Source organism: Cryptomeria japonica, chromosome 8 (genome assembly GCF_030272615.1).
Source record: "Cryptomeria japonica chromosome 8, Sugi_1.0, whole genome shotgun sequence".
In the NCBI taxonomy this organism is placed as follows: domain Eukaryota; kingdom Viridiplantae; phylum Streptophyta; class Pinopsida; order Cupressales; family Cupressaceae; genus Cryptomeria; species Cryptomeria japonica.
Window position 1 is genome coordinate 534294604 of NC_081412.1, and position 16941 is coordinate 534311544.

Here is a 16941-nt window from a genome sequence, read left to right on the forward strand (position 1 = left end):
ATAAATGTACAATTGCTTGCTTAAGATTGTACAATCCACAAATAACCAAAGAATTATATATTCAACTATGACTGACAAGATTCAAAAAATTTCAAATTCTAACAATGGAGGGCAAATAACAATTCTTTAGTTAGTTTTTGTTTTCAGTCACACCTTTCAAAGTGACACAAAATAGAACAGCATGTACAGTAAACTGTTCTTCGAATCACTAGGGACACTCCCTTTGACTTCAAATTTAAAAGACCTTTCAAGCATGCTAGAATTTAAGAGATCTTTTTGTTTCTCAATCTTACCTGCATTTTCAACGTACCTGCATTAGATAAGAATTTTATAATGTAATTCTTCCACTATAGAAAGTAAACTAACACAACCAAAAATGTTTATGCTTTTCAATCAAATCCAAAGATGGAAAATCATTAATTTGAAATAACAAGATTTGATGGACAAATACAAAGGCATGAACACGATTTATGAATCAAGTAGGAAGAATTGTGTACAAAGTCACAATACTTATTCCAAGAACTTTGACAATACAAAGCTCTTTAAAGTTATTGAAAACAATCGATTCACAATACAAACAGTTTGCAAGTACAATCATTTTGGGAGCAACAATTTCAGCAATAAGAAAACTTGAATATTACCATTTGAAACTTTAAGTGCAAAAGAACTTACTGATTCTGTTTATGAAAATTGCATGAAATTAAATAAAAGAATTGAATCGGTACTTCTATCCTAGGTAAAGCTTTGCATGAATGCAAGATTATTGTAAAATAATTCTAGCCCCTAAAAACAATTCTAGGACATGCAACGTATGAGCTAAACTGATAGTTGAGTTTATTGCAAAATTAATAAAACATCATCTAAAATTTGATAATATCTGCATGAGAGAAAATCTACATATAGATTTGCCTCAAAATAGTAATCTATCCAAATTAATCTCCCTCATATAGCCAACCAAGCTAAAATTAATGATAGCTAAACAAGCTATCCAACCTCTCCACTAGAATCTAAAAACTTTTGCAAACTCTGGAAGAATCGATCTACCTTGACTTTCCTTGATATTGACATCGATTCGAGGTACACAATTTAAGATTGAAGAACAAGCTCAGCCTCAGAAATCAATTTTCCAAAGTCTTCTGAATCTTTTTCTGCCTTTTGGAGGTGAGCCGTTATTGCTACCAAAATATACATCTTACCCACTTGCTGGTCCTTGCTGAATTTTCCCTTATTAAAAGTTGGAATTCACCTTGAACTCCATCTAAGTCATGGATGACTCATTCACAATCACCATATTTTCATGGAGTTTGTGACAAATCAGAAAACAAATTTCTTGACTTGCAATAATTAATTTTCTACCAAATAAAAATAGGCAAAACTTCATCCAAAATTCTCATGTCGAATAAGTATTGCTATTCCCATGTCAACGCCTTGTACTTTTGCTTCTTAGTCAATTTTAGCACCTCTCCCTATTTAAGTTTTTCAACCATTTTCTCATATGATGAAAATATGTATCATGAATCTTTAAATGTGCTCAATTTCCTAAATAATCTTTTTCACATTTGTTATCAATTGTACAATTTCTCCAACTCTTTGGTACCTCAATCACAAATTTTCATTTCTTCCCATACACAATTAATTGATCTAGTTGTTTTTGCTCTTTGGAAGAGTCTACAATAGGGCATGAGCATTGTAGGCTTTGAACTGGATTGTAGAAAATAAGAAATGTAGTCCTTAAGCTGCTTCACCTCAACCTTCAAGGCTGCCTCGTCTTCTTCATCTTTGATAACCCTTTCCTTTATGTTGTCTGTGACAACTTCCAACATATTGACATCACCAAACTAAACACTTAACCCCAAAACAGTCTTAATGATCTGAAAATCAAAAAGCTCTACAACTTGAATGTACTTATCTTTAGAAAGAATAGTTGTTTTGATGATCAAACTTCCATTCGCAATCTTGATCGTTCCACGATCTCTTTAAAATTGGTTCTCCAACCTATTGACATGTATTTTGTACACTATCAAACACAGAATAAAATACCCAAGGGTACCTTATCCTCTCTTGAGTAAAGCCTCTGAATGCTGAAGATATCGCGAAAAGGATCAATCAGGGTGACTTCAAGGTTCTTCGTTGTAGGATCTCTACGTGTGGATAAGCTCTTTGTGGTATGATGTGATTTGCTGGAATCACAAGAGGACTTACACTTGATGACTGAACTTCTGATTTGCTTTGAATATTTGCTGGAACACAGGATTTTACTAGCTTTGACTTGAAAAAAGGAAAAAAGATGAGGGCGAGGAAAGGATCTAATCCTAACACTAAGAATGTAAGAGCAATGAATGATCTTTGATGAAATTCTAACTAAGTCTTGTTTTGACATCCCAGGACCATCTCCACAAGGTTAGTGCGATCTTCGAAGGAAAGCTTTATGATGTTCAAATCATCACTGCAGGCATAGACACCATCAGGTTGATGCATATCAATGAAGAAGCGACAATTGAAGTTAAGCTTAAGCTGAATGATTCTAGTTGACTACACAAGGCAAGTCTGCAATCAACAAACTGCTAGTAGCATGGATATAAGAATTCCACCATCAATCAAGCACATTTCTTCCACTCATCTAATAACACAAAATCAAATATGAGAAGTATAGAGACCATGCAAATTGTCGAATCGACCCATAAATTTCACCATTTCTTCAATGAAGTTACAAGTCTATTACAACAACATCTTGGCAACAATCTTTGCCTTCTCTCTCTACTCTACTCTAATTGCTATTCTATCAACTGCTAATCACCTTCTAACTACTCTCTATTCACTAACTCTATTCTATTGCCTTTACAAATGAAATGTCAGGGCTTATATAGTGCCCTCAATACAATTCGATGGCTTAGATCAATTCGAGATCAATGGCCAAGATTTTACAATGAAAACCCTAATTACTGTTTGTTACAACCATTACATAACATTTAATGCTCGACCAATGAAATAATTGTATTGCTTGGACACATGTCCTCTCTAGAAAATTCAACCAATGGATAGCTGGGGTAGGTACATCGGAGTTTGTGCCACCTCCCATGAGTTAGGTACATTGAATCTGGACGTGCTGAGGTGGACCACACCGACTGGAGAAGTGATGACTAGGATGCCACCTCGTCTGACACTTGTATCTTGGTAGATATTCAACTTGATGTTGTTGAGAAGCTAGCTTTAATTAACTCTTCTGGAACTATCTGCTCCTTCAACGAACCCTTTGCTCCAACTTCTTTTGTCTCTGATGTGCAGGATGTTGATGTACCTCGCCTTGTAATGTTGGATTGGAAGAGGTCGCCCTTGTTGATGTTAGACTGGAGGAGGTCGCCCTTATCCTTGCTTGATCTTCTTGGAGGAGACCGTCCTTGATCTGGCTTGATTTTCCAACTCCGGGATCTCCATTTGATGCCTACACAAAATATTAAAGTTAGTCTTTTGAGCATCAAACCTCAAAGCATGAAATTTAAGACCTTTCAAAGGTAAAACTTAAGATGTTAATTTGAAAAAAGTCATGATAAATCAAGAACTATACATTTTCAAATTAATCATGAATGGAAATCGGATTTTCAAGACTTAGATTTTACAAAATTGCAATGGGATCACAATAAGTCTTGAATAAGAACTTCAAAAATGATTCTTCATACCTCCTCTTTGATTGCTTAACTACAAAACCTTGGCAAAAGATGAAAGAACCCCAGATTTTGATGGACAAGCTTAGATTATAGTCCTCCCTTGGATGAATTACGCCTCCTTTAGCTTGGAAAAGAACTTCACCTTCCACTAGCTTCTCCAAAATCTGGAAATTCACCTTCAAACTTGCTTAATTTCACCTTCAATCTTCTGGATTTCACTCCTCAAAATATGCTCTTCAAGTTCACATGAGAGATAATGCAAGAATGATTTGAATTTGCTAAAGAACCTCTCCCATTATATAGAGCGCTTACCTTGATCCTTGTTGAGGCCAACCTAGCAATTAAGCCTTAAAATAAAATAAATAACCACCAAGAAGAAGGCCGACTTGATAAATAAAGACAAAATAATGCCTTGTGCGCTCAACCTTTAATCTTTTAATTATTTAAATTAATTTTAATACCTCTAAGATGTTTATTTTGATTATTTCAAGGTACAAAATTAATTTATTAAATTTAATGTGAATTTGATTTAATCTTCCAAAGGCTTCGAAGTGAGCAAATTTGGTGAATTTTAAGAATATCAACGCTCAAACAATGTAAAAATGAAGGATGTCACCAACTTCGCCCTAGACCCTTGGAGAGGGACAGGAGCGATTTTCACTTTTGCTCTTATTTCTTCATCCTTTTAATTGCCAACTCTCAATGTGGGGTAAGTGATGATCTCTTTCATCCATTCCATACATGTTTAATCTTGTTTTTGCAAGGCAAAATAGGTGTCCCAAAGCTTTTCGCCCTGGTCCTTCAGTGAAGGACAGGAGCGCCTTTTGTCATCTTGGTATATTTCCTTGCTTGTGGACCACTCAAATTATATTCAACGCACAAATCATGTTTTCCTTGATCTCTTCAAATCATAAAATCATTTTGATCTTGCAAAAAAAGTGCAAATTTGAAATTCAAGCTCTGGTCCTTCAGTGAGGGACAGGAGCGAATTTTTCATCATGAAATGTCTTTGCTAGGGAAGATTTCAACTTACTTCACGCTATGAATAAAAGTTAATGTCCAAGAAAGGTCTAAAACTGTGCATATAAAGAAAATCGCTCTGGTCCCTTGGAGAGGGACAGGAGTGAATTTAACCTTCTAGGCAAAAACTTCATCATTTCATTGTTTTTAATCAAGTCTGGATGCTCTATTACATTCATTTCGCCGTCCACCATGCCTTTGATGTTTCAATTTGACCAAACAAGGTCAAGAATGACTCTGCTAAGTCCTTTTCGCTCTGGACCCTTGGAGAGGGACAGGAGCGATTCGCCTTGGTCCTCCTGAGAGGGTCAGAAGTGAAATTCGCTCTGGATCCTCAGTGAAGGACAGGAGCGAAATTTGACTTTTTGAACTCTCTATCAGGATAATTTTTATGGAATATAACATTTAAGTATAATTTCTTATACTTTAAGTTATATTCCATATATACTTTCAGGATGTTTGAGAGTGGTTTCAGACCTCCAGGAGCTATATTGCAAAATCTAATTTTTGGAGGTTTTTCAGTTTCCAGACTTAGTCAAATTTCAAGATCAGGACTTTCAGAATTAGCCAATTTTCAGGATCAGGACATTACTCAAGCTGGACTTGCTATCTATGTGATTCCCTTGGCGACACACAAAACGCAAAGGCTAACAAACAAAACCCTAAAAGACCTAGAAAACAAACCCTAAAAAGCAAAAAGCAGGGGTCCCCATTTGCAATGGGGCGATGTGTGAAAACGTCACAACACAACCACTTTATCAACAGTGTCAAAATCAATTTGATATGTAGGTGCTTTCTTACAACAGCCCATTGTACCCATACATGGACTTCCCTTTGAACTTCATTTGTTTCACCAATTTCCAAACGATCTTGGGGTTGTTGCCCTATCTTATTCTGCACAAATTGTGGCGGTAAGACATCATTTGACATGCCCTTCACATCCACCAATAAAAAATTAGCAAATTGACGAACCATTAAGTGGTTGAAATCCCTTCTCCATACTTTGAAACCATCTGCACAATTGATCCAATAGTCTCCAATCATGAGAATATGCATATGCTTGTTCCCAAACCTTGATTGCACTCTCACAAGTGTGTTTTTCATAGAGGAACTTGAAGTTGAATTTGGACATCTCCTCATTGATGAACTTAGAATATGCATTTGGTTTACACACAGATTTCAAATTGATTTGAGAAACAAACTCCAAGATTATGCCTCCCTCTCCAAAGAAAGTGTATTTTTAAGATTTAATGGAAATATTCCATGAGAACAACTTTGTCAGTTGGATACCTCAGCAACATGTAAGGGTAAGACATGAATCCAAACACCCGAATATACGTGAATATCAGGAATTGAGTCAATCAATCCACCCAATCAGATATGACAACTCTTGCCTCTCAAAAGGAAATTATGTGCCTTTGGTTCTCCATTTTCAACAGTCAAAGCATAAGGAAAGTGTCATTCACTCTTTTATAATGCTTGAGAGATTCAATGTAATGTCCCCATTTTTATGCCATACTCTTCTGTGAGCATTGGCCCATTTTCGAGGTTTTCTGTAAGTTTCCAAGTGAGCTAAGAGAGTTCCAATGTTCTTGGAGAGCTCAATTTCAGGTTCTCTTGGCATTTGATGACGGTTTGGAGTTCAATTGAGTTTCAGGTTTGTAGTGACACTCTTTGTAGCATTCTAGACCTTCTATGTTGTTCTCCACAATTCTTGGAGGACATTGATATTTTTAGCAAGTGCTCGTTTTGGCACCTAGCATCATTTTCCGACGTCAATTCCTTCTTGGCATGTTCAGTTTCAATTTTTGATCCTTTGGCGGTGCTTTTGCAAAGTGGTTTGCATTATTAACAAATTATACTAAAATTATTTGGTTAACGTTAAAATATTTACTTTAGATTATTTCAATTTAATGAAGTTATGTTTTGTCCCACTCAAGTGGATGTCTAAGAAAAAGGGACTTAGACATTAAGGTTTTTTTAGAAGTGCAAAAATATTTTAAGGGAAAATAATTTATTATGAATTTTAGATTCCTCTTTTTCCCTCCAACTCTATGAAAAGAGGATTTCAGCTCTCATTTGTATAATTCAAAGTTGCACACATACCGAGATGCTACTGGAGCAAACAAACAAGTTCTCCCAAGATTGATTGAGGATGGAAACCCTTGTCAATATTCACTAGTTTTGATTGTGAAAGATCCATCCTAGCTGGTTTGGTGCTTTCACATAGAAAACCTAAGTTATCGATTCGGGTTCAAGATCGGGTTTGAGGATGCAAACCCAATTCATGGATTCGGGCAAAAAAAAATTTGCCTTTAGGGTTCGTGGGTTGGGTTCATCCGTGTATGTGTGTGTGCGCGCGCGCGCGCGTGTGTGTGTGTGTGTGTAGATATATATGTATATATATATATATATGCAACAATTTAAAGAAATATACAAAATTGTTGTAATGTCTCCAATTTTTCAAGTTCTCTAGCAAGCTTTAGTAGCTAACACTCTAGGTTCACGTCATTTTGTTCAGATGAGTAATCAGATGCTTCCGATGAGCTCAGTTGGTTTATTGGAGTTATATGCCACTTTCTGAAGTGATTTCTGACATCTGGATTGGTCTCCAAGAATCTTGGAGAAGCTGTCTATTTTTAGTAAGTTGCCCAATCGGCCTCATTTGTTATTATTCATTATTAGGATCACTCCGGTGCGATCGGAATTTGATTCCGATGTGTTTAGACAAGGTTTCGCAAATTTGGTGTATTAATGAGTTATTTTAATTATTTTACTAAGGTTGTTTAAATTTAATTAAAATATTTAATTCCAACCTTAGTGTTATAGCTCGTTGCAACCGGGGCGAAAAGTTTTAAATCTTGGGCGCATAAAACAGTGACCTTAAGTGTCAAAATATTATTAAATTATTGAAAAGTGTTGATGATATAGCGTCGGTAGAAATCCTACAAGCCAACTCAACAAGATCAAATGTGTGAATGGCCTATTGGCCTTACACATTTGATGAATCTATCAACTTATATTAATCCTTTAATATCTTTATCAAGTCACATATGCATTATCGGGTTTAATGATTAAACATACATTATCGAGTTTGACTTATCGGATTGTTTCAAAGGGGCCGACTTTTGGTTAAAGTCTGCCACCCCTCATTTGAAGGGATGCGATGTTTCATGAAGGTCGTGCCTCCTTGATGAGAGCCAACTCTTGGATATCTCTTTTCGACAGATATATATGGACGTGGTCTTCCCTCTTTGGAATAGAGATTAGACAGCAAGTTCGATCATAATCAAGCAGATCGAATTCATGTACAAGCAAATCAATTGATGGTGAGAAATATATGTAGTGTGCTCGGGGGTGACGATAAGAGCTTATCGTCTATGGTTGGGAAGGCAACAGATCCGATGTTTGCCTGTGGTTAACAAGCACTACCATAAAATCAACATGGTATCAGAGCAGATTCGAACTTCTAGGAATCTGAATGGTTTGGAGTCAAAATTGATGAGGAGGTGCTATGATGAAACGGAGCAGCAGCAGTTCAAGCTCTACGGATTCCTCCATGCAACTCTTGCCGTCAATGAGACATGTCGCGATTTGATGGACTCCGAATGTTTCTTCGGTGGGGAGAGTGTTGATCTTTGCCTTCTCACAGAGGCTGGCTTGAATCTCGATCGACGAGGTTTCCAATGTCGTGCGGATGTGTCTTCCCGTTGTTGATAGTGGCTAAAGATGTTTGCAATGTCTCCACTCGCAAGCTGATCAGTTTCAATGTTTGATAATGCTCGACATGGGATTGGCGGTTTCCATGTATGTCTCAACTTCAATGTATTGCAATATCGCCACGTAGTGTTGGACTTATCCAATGTCTGGCTCACTAATGACTGCTAAACGAGCTCTGCACGGATGTCAATGTCTCCAAACTGCAACGAGCAGAATGGATGTCGGATGCTTGCTCAATGGATTTCAATGTTTTTGCCGAGGTAGTATGGTGCAATGTTGGCAGTCGTAGCTGGAACAACCAAGCTAACAATGTCGATGTCACTGGCAAAATTCTGATGACGGATCGTTGTCTGCAACCAAGTCTTGGCAATGTCTAGCCAGAATATCTCTCCGCCGAGCTAGGAGTTGAAGTTTGACTGTCTGCAGGGTTGGATGCTTGCTCGAGGTAGAGGTCAAATACAGAGGTCCGATATATTCTGGGCAAGGGGGGTCGCAGTTACCGAACTGGCTCGGATGTTTGGCATTGGCAGAAGCAATGTCGGATGCGTTGATGTTTGCAATGCCCACTGCGTCGTGATCAAGCTACATTTCCTTGCTCAGTTTGTATTCTACGATTGGGTCCATGTGAGCAGGGTATGCTTCCGTGACTAAGGGAGCAGCTAGAGGATCTGCTTCAGTTGACTTCCAAGGATCTTGGTCATATTGATTCAGAGGGAGTAGACCATGTCGAGATGGTTTCTCTAGTGATCGAGAAACTGTAGCAGTCAGAGGACTATGATTCAATTCCATGAGTGTAGGCTGGAAGGCCTTTATGCTGTCACCTAGGTAGTGATATTCTTGGATAGATGGATACTTGGTGAGCTTGGGATTCACCAAGAGTGATGCAGACTCCAACCTTGTATTTCATTATGGATCTAAACATGCGGAAGATCAAATATAACTGTATTGGAGATATGGTACAAAGGAATGTTGTTTAGTTGAGATACATTTGTACTGAGGAACAGACGGCTGACATTCTCACCAAGCCTCTTGCCAAAGTGAAGTTTGTGCATTTTCGAGACAAGCTTGGAGTTGTGGAGTGTAAATGATATTCAAATTTATGTTCAAGTCTGAAGTTATATAATATTGTTATTCTTTTACTGATATTTTCTGTTGTTTCTTATGTCACAGGTTGCTGAAGATAACATTAATTATTTTCTATAATACTACAGCTTTTCATTGACATGTACATATAGGCAATGCCCACCGATCAAGGCATGCCTTGACCGGTCATGTCTTTTGATATGCCCAATCAAAACATGTCTTGATTGGTGCATATGCACCGCTTCACTTAAGCGATATACCGATAACTATCAGTCACGTCATTTTAACATATTAAACCGATTACTATCGGGTAACGTTAAATAGTATAATTGATCGATTAGTAATCGGGTCACATCAGGAATATAATCATCCGATAAACAATATAATCATCGATTGGTATAATGTGTGATTAAGAAGATAGTTATCATAAGTCTGGTCTGATCTTATTACAATCACAGCATGAGTGATATGATTATAGTATGATCGATTATGCATATAAGATGATTATAACAAGTTCATTTATTTAATCATGAGGTCTACATTTAGATTGTAGTTATATCGATAAGGTATATGATTGAATGAGAGATAAATGAAGTCTCTCATTCAATCATTTATCTTACCAAAGCTACTAAGTTTCAACATGGAGAGTGAAGCCCTTGCTGAGAGGGAGTCTCAGCATCAGTAATTACTTGATATGTATTATAATGCATTCTTCTCTATGAGAGAAGTTTGAGGTGCAAGCCCTTGTTATGCATTCTTCTCTATGAGAGAAGTTTGAGGTATCAGCCCCTGTCATGCATTCTTCTCTGTGAGAAAAGTTCGAGGTATCAATCCTTGTTATGCATTCTTCTCTATGAGAGAAGTTTGAGGTTCCAGCCCTTGTTCCACCCTCTGCGAGTAGGTATGGTGGATCCACCCTTTGCGAGTAGGTATGGTGGATGTCATGTGAGAAACTCCATGACTTGGCATTTGTGCTTATTCACCCTCTGGGAGTAGCCATGGTGAATATCATTGTGAGGTGATGATTTCACAATGATGAACACTTGTGCATTTTATCATCATTGTGAGGTGATGATCTCACAATAATGGTTGATATCACAGTGAGGTGATATCTATTCTTACACCATCCATGGGAGAAGCCGTGATGGTTGATATCACGGTGAGGTGATATGTTTCCTTTCCACATATGGGAGTAGCCATTGTGGTCAAACATCACGATGAGGTGATATGCTATCACAATGAGTTGATAAGCTTCTTTCATTCATATGAGTGTAGTCATTATATTAGTCATCACGATGAGGTGATATGAGTTGTAGAGATTAGGAAGGATTCCTCCCTAGCTAAGAGGGATTGTTGATGATATAGCGTCGGTAGAAATCCTACAGGCCGACTCAACAAGATCAAATGTGTGAATGGCCTATTGGCCTTACACATTTGATGAATCTATCAACTTATATTAATCCCTTAATATCTTTATTAAGTCACATATGCATTATCAGGATTAAAGATTAAACATACATTATCGAGTTTGACTTATCGGATTTGTTTCAAAGGGGCCGACTTTTGGTTAAAGTCCGCCACCCCTCATTTGAAGGCATGCGATGCTTCATGAAGGTCGTGCCTCCTTGATGAGAGCCAACTCTTGGATATCTCTTTCCGACGGATATATATGAACGTGGTCTTCCCTCTTTGGAATAGAGATTAGACAACAAGTTCAATCATAATCAGGCAGATCAAATTCATGTACAAGCAGATCAATTGATGGTGAGAAATATATGTAGTGTGCTAGGGGGTGACAATAAGAGCTTATCGTCTATGGTTGGGAAGTCAACAGATCTGATGTTTGCCTATGGTTAACGAGCACTACCATAAAATCAACAAAAAGGTCATTCTCAGAGAATAAAGGGACTTTAAATTAATAAAGGGACTATTAAATTAAAATACATTTATTTTTATAGTCACTTTATTTTTAAAAGGGGACATTTCATTCACTTAAGGAGAAGTGATATTTTAAAAAAGAAGTTATTTATCCCACATTCACGGTGTCTTGGGAAATGAGCCCAATGAGAGTTATAAATGAAAGCATTAAATGCAGATTGGGATATCTTGGGAATTTGTGTTCTTGGATTTTTGTGAAACTGAGATTCTGGAGAAAATCTGGAAATCTTGGCTTTTGGGGACGAACACCCTCATTAGTAACATTTCCCACATTTGTGAAAGATCAAATCTGGGAAATCTCTAAACTTAAAATTGTAGAGACTGGAGTCATGGGTTGGAATGAGCAGATTGAAGATCCATTCATGGAGGAGTCGCAGTATTAGACTGTGTGGTAAGAACATTTCCTTTCAGCTGTGGGCCTCGTACACTCAGTTAAATTCGTTTATAGATCAAATAGAAGAGGTCGAAGGAAATGGAGACCGAAGCAATATATACACTGGGCGTGCACAGTAACTCTAGCATGGCGTGGCATTAATTTCCTGGAGATATCGTCTAGCTGCTGTTATTTTTCTGTTGGCCGTGGACTTATCCCTACGTGGTGTAGTTTCCTTTTTACTGGGCGTTAATATTTCTAATGGTTTGGTGATTGTTCAAGTCTTATGCTAGGCGTATATGAATATATTTCCTTGGTTGGGCGTAAGAGGTTGTTCTGACTGGGACGTGGTTAATACTTTGGCTGGGCGTATTGAACACTATTTACTGAGACTTAAAAATACTTTGGCTGAGCATTGGACAGCACCATTGACAGGTCGTGATTGCTTCTTGGATAGGGCAGTGCTGTGATTACTGGGCGAGTTGGTGAAGATAGTTGTGATCAAGTATCCAGCGAATTTACCAGGTTCCATTTACCTCCATACTTCAACCTACCATACAGCAAGAGATATTCGTAGATTATTGAATGTTGCTACTACTGTACTGATTGTAATAATCTTCCAAAAAACAAATAACTATCTAGCTCTACCATTGTTCTGTTTTGATTGAATATGCTACATTGGAAATGTGTTACTGTTAAACTCATTGCACATGTTAGTGTAAACTGAATGAAATCAGAAAAACAAAACAAACGTCTGGGTATCAGCAAACTACAGGGAAATTCAGTTTTCAGACCTTAATTGGATAGTCAGTCAAGTGTTTGATGAAATGCCAACAGCCAGTTAAATAAGGAATTTACTAGCATTTTTGGTAGTAGTCAGTCAAGTGTTTGATGAAATGCCAGCAGCCAGTATGATGTTTGTGTAATTTTGAAATAATGGTCAATGGTTTACGTATCATGAATGCTGTCTATGTATGAAAAATGCTATAAAACTTCAGAAAACGCACCAGGTATCAACTAAACATTCGAAAAACAGAACAGAGTAGTTGCATGGCAACTGTTTGACAGAATTATTTCTGCGTAGAAGCATTCAATTTTAAGCAGAACAGGGTGGTATCTTACAGTGGTATCAGAGCAGGTGTATCCTGCCATCCTGAAGGGTTAATCAGAAAGATGAAGCCTTATGAAGAGTTACTAGAAGATCTCCAATACTTGCATGAGCATCCTGGTTGGTTTAGATCCATCTTTAAAACGAAATCAGAAACAAATGGAAAGGACTTCGCCAGTGAACAAATACAGAAAGCCAGCAAAAATGAAGAAAGGGAAAAAGACACGTTGAAGGATGTACTAATTACTTCAAAATGTGATCAAGAGTTGCGCAAGAGGGTGTCTATTGCAGGAGAAAAGTTGGGTCACTTATCTCTATCAAAAGAAGATCTTCTTAGCTCATTGGAGAAAATAGCAAAATGCTTGCACAAGGTGAAACAGTCACCCTCTCAACTGATCCAAAATGCAATAGCTCCGACAGTGAAATCTTTGGGAGAACATAGATTGCTGAGACACATGAATAAGGAGGTAAGACTAGTTGTTTCTAATTGCCTAAGCGAAATTATAAGAATTACAACTCCTGAAATTCCTTACAAAGATGATATAATGAAAGAAGTCTTACAGCTGATTGTGGAGAGTCTTCATGGGTTGCATGATGACAAAGCTTCCACTTTTAATAGGAGGGCAAAAATTTTAGATATTGTGGCAGGGATGAGATCATTCATCCTTATGTTGGATCTCCAATGTGATAAGATGATTCTCCAAATGTTTCATTGTTTCATTGCTGAAATCAAAAACGTTATCCTAACAAGGTGAAAACAGACACGTTCAACATCTTGTCCATGATACTGGATGAGAATGATACTGTTTGTGAGCAGTTGTGGTCTAATTTGTTAAGACATTTGGAGAACAGAGTTACATGTTTCAGCTGCAGCCTATGACCTCTTGAGAAATTTGATTGAGCTAAAGATTGAGAAGTTCAGGGAATAGTTGACTTCAGAAGAATTGATAATGTGGGGTTAACAGGTATCACCTCCTCTTCAGGTGAGAGACAATCCAGATCTTGATGGGAACGTTTCAGCTATGATTACACCTATACCTTGCCTGAGGATAACAATAAGGGTAATGACTGCCATACAATTAAGGATGAGTTTATGGAATTAGAGTCATTCACTGCAGGTGAGGGGTTCACGAAACTCTTCATTGGTGATGTGCAGATTTTCATTGATAAAACAGTGGAAGGGAAAGACTTCCTTGGGGAGTCTATTTGTGATCACACTACTGCTCCAGTAGAACTACATGATGAGAACATACCATCTTCTAGTGAATCAGCTAAGTTGGAAGTTGAGTGTATGAAGCAAACAGGACTTCCTCGTATTGAGACTCTTAATTTGGGCATTAGGAAAATTTCGTCAAGTAGATTTAGTGCTGATCTGATTCCAGAGCATAATGTGTGCATACAAGACATTGCAGAGGAAGAAATTCAGTCACAGTTAGATGCTTCACACAGTCCGCACAGTTTGTTGAATCAGCTGAAGGTAAATGAGGATGAGATTGTGGCAGCCTTATCCCATCATGATGAGATGCATAAGCTGGTTGAGAATACCTTTGGATGATTCAGTTAGAGAGGAGACAAAAGGGAATTGAAGTTGAGTCTTCTCTTGATAATTTGCAGAGGATCAAAGAAGGTATGGGAACAATGAAGACAAACTATTTATGCCTTCTTTCAGACTGTGATCACCTTCTCAACTTGATTGGAGTTATACACCACTTTCCGAAGTGATTTCTGACCTCTGGATTGGTCTCCAGGAATCTTGGAGAAGCCGTCTATTTTTAGTAAGTCGCCCGATTGGCCTCGTTTGTTATTATTCATCACCAGGATCACTCTGGTGCAATCGGAATTTGATTGCGACGTGTTCTGACAAGGTTTCGCAAATTTGGTGCATTAATGAGTTATTTTAATTATTTTACTAAGGTTGCTTAAATTTAATTAAAATATTTGATTCCAACCTTAGTGTTATAACTTGTTGGAACCGAGGAGAAAAGTTTTAAATCTTGGGCGCATAAAACAATGACCTTAAGTGTCAAAATATTATTATATTATTGAAAAGGTCATTTTCAGAGGAAAAAGGAAGTTTAAATTAATAGAGTGGCTATTAAATTAAATACATTTATTTATAAAATCACTTTATTTTTAAAAGGGGACATTTTATTCACTTAAGGAGAAGTGATATTTTAAAAAAGAATTTATTTATCCCACATTCGAGGTGTCTTGGGAAATTAGCCCAATGAGAGTTATAAATGAAAGCATTAAATGCAGATAGGGATATCTTGGGAATTTGTGTTCTTGGAGTTTGTGAAACTGATTCTGGAGAAAATCTAGAAATCTTGGCTTTTGGGGACGAACACCCTCATTAGTAACATTTCCCACGTTTGTCAAAGATCAAATCTGGGAAATCTCTAAACTTAAAATTGCAGAGACTGGATTCATGGGTTGGAATGAGCAGATTGAAGATCCATTCATGGAGGAGTCGCAGTATTAGACTGTGGGGTAAGAACATTTCCTTTCAGTTGTCGACCTTGTAGTTTCAGTTAAATCCGTTTATAGATCAGATAGAAGAGATCGAAGGGAATGGAGACCGAAGCAATATATACACTGGGCGTGCACAGTAACTCTAGCATGGTGTGGCATTAATTTCCTGGAGATATCGTCTAGCTACTGTTATTTTTCTGTTGGCCGTGGACTTATCCCTGCGTGGTGTAATTTCCTTTTTGCTGGGCATTAATATTTCTAATGGTTTGGTTATTGTTCAAGTCTCATGCTGGGCGTATATGAATATATTTCCTTGGCTGGGCGTAAGAGGTTGTTCTGACTGGGACGTGGTTAATACTTTGGCTGGGCGTATTGAACACTATTTACTGAGACTTAAAAATACTTTGGCTGAGCATTGGACAGCACCATTGACAGGTCGTGATTGCTTCTTGGATAGGGCAGTGCTGTGATTACTGGGCGAGTTGGTGAAGATAGCTGTGATCAAGTCTCCAGCGAATTTACCAGGTTCCATTTACCTTCATACTTCAACCTACCATACAGCAAGAGATATTCGTAGATTATTGAATGTTGCTACTACTGTACTGATTGTAATAATCCTCCAAAAAACAGAACGGGGTAGTTGCATGGCAACTGTTTGACAGAATTATTTCTGAGTAGAAGCATCCAGTTTTGAGCACAACATGGTGGTATCATACAATTACAAATCTAAATACATTTAATAGTAGGCTACTTCATCATTGATCAATGCTACTTCATCATTGATCAATGCCAAATGCCAATTGGTAGTTCAGAATTTTAAAAATATCATATTATGTCATATACTTGTATGCCATATAATATATATCAATGTATCATAGATTCATGTGTGTCCAGGTTCACGATTCAAATGAAAATCATTACAATTACAAAATTGACAATCAAAAATAATAATTGTCTTCTATCTTCACAAAAATAATTAATTTTTTAATGTTTAAAAGTCACTTTATGTGACTTAATATTTAAAAGTCACATTAGATTTTCCAGTACTTCAGTACATGCTAGAGTGATTGAGAATGTGGTCAAACTTCTAAGTTCACTCATGTTTTTAGTAGATTCTGGAGAGTCTACAGTGAGCTGATCCATCTTGATGTTTGATATGTGTTTATATTTTTACTTGTCTGATCTCTTTATAGCTTTTTGGTGTGGGAATTTTTTTACTTCTTGTTGATTTTTTCATTAGTTAGTTGTTGAGTGCGATTGTGGGATTTGTTCTTCAAATTGTCCTATGGTGTATTGTCTAAGTTCATCCGGGTTCGCACCTGGGTTCCCCCGGGTCCGGACAGAACATGAACCCACAGGGAACCCAGGGCCCCTGGGGTGAACCTTCTCTGGACCCGTCACGAACCCAATGCGAACCAGGACCCACGTGGACCCAATCCGAGTTAGGGCCTTCAGACAGGCGAACCTGGTAACTGAGCAGAAAACACACTGATTTTCAGGGTGGTTTGGAATCCGAGATTTTGGAAAAGGATGAAGATTTTCAAAGTAAAATTGTAAATTGA

General features: G+C 37.5%; 1 protein-coding gene across 3 annotated transcripts in view; it reads right to left on the bottom strand.

Annotated features, from left to right (window-relative positions):
- The window catches only part of LOC131027676 (geranylgeranyl transferase type-1 subunit beta), a 185226-nt gene that overhangs the window by 90258 nt on the left and 78027 nt on the right, over window positions 1-16941 (bottom strand). The window lies entirely within an intron of this gene.